General features: G+C 41.8%; 1 long non-coding RNA gene across 1 annotated transcript; it reads right to left on the reverse strand.

Moving 5' to 3' along the window:
• Nucleotides 1-1,249: 1,249 nt before the first annotated feature.
• Nucleotides 1,250-3,883, reverse strand: LOC311257724. Its single transcript, XR_014622662.1, has 3 exons — nucleotides 2,709-3,883; nucleotides 2,575-2,635; nucleotides 1,250-1,669 (listed from the first exon to the last, which is right to left on the reverse strand). It is a non-coding gene; the product is annotated as an uncharacterized lncRNA (long non-coding RNA).
• Between the last annotated feature and the right edge of the window lie 1,586 nt (nucleotides 3,884-5,469).

Here is a 5,469-nt window from a genome sequence, read left to right on the forward strand (position 1 = left end):
TCCTGGGCCCCCCCGAAGCAAAACACCTGATCTCAGGGCTGGTTGGTTACTTCTCAAGTACTCTGGACTCATCCACTATCAAAATAAAACAAGCCTGGGAATGCGAGCTTGGTATTGTCTGTCTTTTCTAGCTCACTCAGACGTCTGGTTACAGTGCTTCGAGTTACTGGGCAGTATCTCTCCTCTACCACTGACATGAAATTCTTGAAGCTAGGCTTGTCAATCAAAGACAGAGGCAGATTGCATGAAATGATGAGATCCTGTATTATGGCTTCAGTAATGGCCTTCTGCCTTGGATGGCCCTGGCTATATATCTGCATACCTGGTGTTGTTAAGAAAGAGTCAAGGCTGCTCTGTCCCTCTGCTCTGCAACTGCCCACTTTTCTCACTCTATTGAATTCAGAAAACCTGTGGATGAACAACATGGAAAATTAGGCTGTTAATTATAGTAATAATATCTGGATGATATAGCTAACATTTTTATGTGTAGCAAAACACATCTGGAACCACATGTTTTCTGAGAGAAGAACTGGATCTAAACTAATGTTGCAGGCTGTATATCAATCTTTTATTTCTAATTATAGAGAGGGTTGCTAAAAAAAGACAGAGTAACTCAGGGTAACAGCAAAATATTGCTATTTCCTCAGGCCATTAGACTCCTGAACCAGAACTCAACTTGACCACTCCCCCCACCACCAGGACTCAGCCTGACACACACCCTTGCACATATTTTCATTTCTGATTACATTATTTAGATTATATTTAATTACATTATTTACATCATATTAGTTTGATTTTATTCATATTTATCTTACTTATTCTATTATAAGGCTAGTTTAAGAGTAACCAGGAGACATTTCACTGCATGTGACTCTGTGACTTCTGTATGTGACAAATAAAGTAATCTTGTAATCTTGTAAATCTAACATTATTAGTCATGCAATAATAACTATCATCCACTCTCAGTTATAGTTAGCTACATCTGCTGGACACAAAATGAACACCATTCAGATGCTGGTAAATCATGCAAGTGGCTTGTACTGTATGCTGCACTCACCAGCCAAAATAACAATGGTAATCTATTGAGTGGCTGGTAGAATTTAAACATTCACTAGTCTAGCTATTTTGCAAGTTGACAAAAAGTTAAAAGTTTGCACTCTGCAACCTTATTGTTTAATTACACTGGGTCTCTAATGACACATTCCTCTATCCTCTCACTCAAACTCAGTGTGGCAGCACGAGGAGGTGGTTTTGGTTAATGTGATGTTTTAGGATGGTATGAATTAATTAATTGTTGCCAGACAACGCCACCCTGGGAGTTTCACCCAGGGAAAATTAAATGAACTAGCTCAACAGGAGAAAGCACTCAGGTCCGCAACAAAGTGAGGCAGAGACAGCAGTTCAAAGGTACCAAAATATTACTATTTTATTTTTCACAAATGTTTTAAAAGGGGCTCGATGAAATCACTCATAGGAAAATATTAAGAAAAGGAACCAATCAGGGCTGAGGCCTACTAGTGCAGATGGGTCAACAAAAAGGGGATACCTGGAACACCACACGTGCAGCAAAAATGAGTATAAAGTGAAAACTCAAACCAGTGTAGACACAACACAAAAAAAAGGAAGGGCACCACCACCGGACACCAATCCACCACCGTAGGCTCAGCACCTGAAAGGGGGGGAGACCAGAGAGACAGTTTTAAGGACAAAGAAAACAAACCAATAACTAACAACAACAACAACAACGAAAAAAATGAAATTTACAAAATCTATAATAATTAGGCACAATAGCAAATCAAATGGCTTGCTCAAAACTATTCAAAATCACAAGTTACAACCCACAATACCCCAAAAGAAATGATCATAAATAAACTCAAAACTACAACCTAATCAAAGCTATGGAAAGCAAAAGAAAAAAAAGAAAAATAATAACATACAACAACCAACCAAACACGCAACAAAAGGGACAATAAGGCAAATTCACACACACACACACACACACACACACACACACACACACACACACACACACACACACACACACACACACACACACACACACACACACACACACACACACACACACACACACACACACACACACACACACACACACACACACACACACACACACACACACACACAGCTGAATAAGAAAGCGACAGCGTTGCCAAGCCACAGGTACGCCCAGCCAGCTACAGGCAGCACCAGAGACACTTAGCCAGCCAAACAGTCAAAGCCAAGCAGGGCGAGCACGGACCGAGTCGGCCGTGGCAGCAGTGAAAGCTCAAGCAAGGCGGCAAGGCAGTAAGGCAAGCAGTCAAGCAGCAGCAAGCAGTGTCTGAACGCCAGGAGCTCCGGAAAGAAACGGTAGCTCCAGCGATAGCAAAGCAGCAGTCAATCAGCAGCACGGTAGCCCCAGCAAGGCAAAGCAGCAGTGGTTTAGCAGTGGTTAGCAGTGGTTAGCCGGCGCTGAGCCGCTACATGGACATCTTTACCCTACAATAATAAACAAACAAACGTAAGAAGCTACAAGTGGCTGGAGGAGAGAGCTACTGTCAGTGTACAACATACCGGTCAGGCAGTCCTGGCCAACGCGGCATAGAGAGGAGAGTCGGCGCTGTACACGAGCAACCTGTAAACAAACACACAGGTCGCCACATGTGCAACGCCAAAGAGGAAGACACGTGAGAAAAAAACTCACTTACCGGCAGCGAGCAGCGAGCGACGTACGGAGCGGTAGAAGCGGTGAGCAGCATGAGCAGCGTACGGCCCACAGCAACACCCAAACGAGCCTCTATGTACACAAAATAACTCAAATTAGCACTGGATGGGACAACGTGGAAAGAAGTGCAGCCGCGGCCGACAGCCTACCTGCTACCAGAGGGGCGGAAGTGACGGACGTCAGGAACTGACGTGACCTGGCCTCCGGCAAGCAAGAGGAAGACAGGTACTCTACACCCCCCCTTTATGCGTCATTCACCGACCGCAATTGACTGGGGCCGCCTCCCAAGTGACGTCATGAGACCAATGACTGTCCTGCTACATCAGCATAATGGTAACCTGGTAAACCTGTAACATTAACGTTACGTGGTCAACAATTAACCTGTAAACCTGCCTGTAAGCCGACAGTATAACTATGTATTTTTCTACGGTTAACATTAGCTAGTAGATGGTGGCAGCGGAACGTAGATGATTAACATTACCCAACCTTTTTTTTTTTAACGTCATGTCAATGCCACTCAATGCAAACAAGTGCGACAAGCACAGTAACATTCACTCATCTATTCAAATATTCAGTTACAAAGCTAGTAGCAAGCTAAGTGAACGTTACATAGCTGATGCTGAGCTAACCGTCCATATGCGCTAATGTGACTGACCTATCCGGGTGAGTTTTCAGGTGCCTGATAAAATTTGATGTGGTGGATTCAGCATCTTTCATTCTTGTACTGCAGACTTTGCAGTCAGCTCTTTCTATTGATGCCGTCCTGTTTGAAGTTTTTATAGCCAAATATAATCACTAGGGGTGTGAATCTTTGGGTGTCTCAAGATTCGATTCGATTCCGATTCCAATTCCAATTCTTAGGGTCACAATTCGATTCAGAATCGATTCTCGATTCAACCGATTCTCGATTCAAACGATTCTCGATTCAAACAATTCTCGATTCAAAAATTGATACAGTGCATATTGTGTTAAGGCAAATTATGGCATCAAAACAATACAGTTTGTATAAGACAATGTGATGTTTAAACAAACTGATTCCAGTGATGTAATCACACAAAGGCAAACATTAAAAAAAGGTAACATTTATTCATGCTAAACAAATAAAATCTTACTTACTGTACAAGAAATAACTTGCATAAATAAAATTGCCTAAATAAAAGCTTAGGCCAGCTGCCTTTTTCTCCCAGAAGTTAATAAACTGTACACAAATAACACAAATTGGTGTTTTGTGTGATTTAGAAAAATAAATAAATAAATAAAAATGTGCGATTCTTATGTGAATCGATTTTTTTTCCCCCACCCCTAATAATCACAAACAGTACAGCAGCAGCTGCAGGTGTGCCGCCGGTCGCCATAGTCTCATCCGAGGTACTAGTGCGTGACGCCGCGAGGCGTGCACCCGATGCGTTTAAAGTAGGGAGAGAGGTTATTGTTGGTATGTACTGCTGCCATCGGAGAGGAGTAAAGAGCTTTAATCCAGGACACAAGTTTTGGACTGAAGCCAAATTTTTCAAGAGTGTAAAAAAGGTAGTCCCATTCCACTCTGTCAAAAGCTTTTTCAGCATCGAGAGATAGTAAAATCTCTGGAGTGTCGGATGGAGAGGGACTATAAAGGATATTAAGAAGGCATCTAATAGACCTAATGTATGTCTGTGCTTGTTCATGTTCACTCCAAAACTTGCAGAAAAAAAAAAAGAGTCCACCAGCGTTTGACAATTTTCTGCCCATCTCCCTTCCCCAGCTTGACAAAACCATCTTCGGCATGAAGTTCACCACCAGCTGCCTTGATATTATTCCGTCTAAGTTACTGAAAGAGGTTCTTGGGAAAATTGGTCTGCGTTTACTAAATATTACTAGCAGCTCTCTTCTTAGTGGAAATGTTCCATATTCACTTAAACATGCTGTGGTTCAACCCCAAAATTGAAATATTGATTTAGAAACGTTTTAGATATTTATTTTGCATAAATCAATTGTTATGAATCAAGAGTTTAAAAATGATCCTTAGTCATTAGATTAACTGATAGAAAAATAATTGTTAGGCGCAGCCCTAGACTACGTTATACCCACATCCATGTCAGTGCTGGTTATACCTAACAAGACGTTAGCTAATTTGGGTTTTAATGGTTATATTTTGATAACTACAGTCAGTGTTTTGGATGAGCAGTTCTCAAGAAAGCTGCAAGCTGCAATACGAGAGTGCAAACATTCCAACAGACATGGGCACTGCACTAGTGTTATTAATGATACATCATGGTTCAGATTAAGTAGAAGTCCATTCTGTCTTTCTTCAAAATCAGCACCTGTCGGTACTTTCTCTCAACAAGTCAAGATGACAGGGTTTTTCGTGCACGCAGCAGAGTAGCCAGATCACTTAAATCTGCCCTGCCCAGGGCATCTGGGCACGCCAATCACACTTTCAATAACTTTGTGGCTGACTTCCTTGGCACACCTTTGGTGTACTTGTGCATGGGATGGAATCAGAATTATCATTATCATTTATTACTTTTATCCTGTGTAAACATAGGGCAGTTTGAGACTCCTATAGAGTTTTCCTCAGAGAAAGCGTACCCTTGTCTGCCCTCTTCTTGCAGTAATTCTACCCATTTTAAAGACCTGAAAAAGACTTTAGGATGAGTGGGGAAACATCTTCAAGTATTAAACAGGAAATTAAAAAGCTGTCTTTGTCTCAATTCTCCTCCAAAGTTCAGTTGGATGTTACTCCTCAAATAGGCCAATAAGGATGC

The sequence above is a fragment of the Pagrus pagrus genome, assembly GCF_965226575.1.
Source record: "Pagrus pagrus genome assembly, chromosome: 1".
NCBI lineage: Eukaryota > Metazoa > Chordata > Actinopteri > Spariformes > Sparidae > Pagrus > Pagrus pagrus.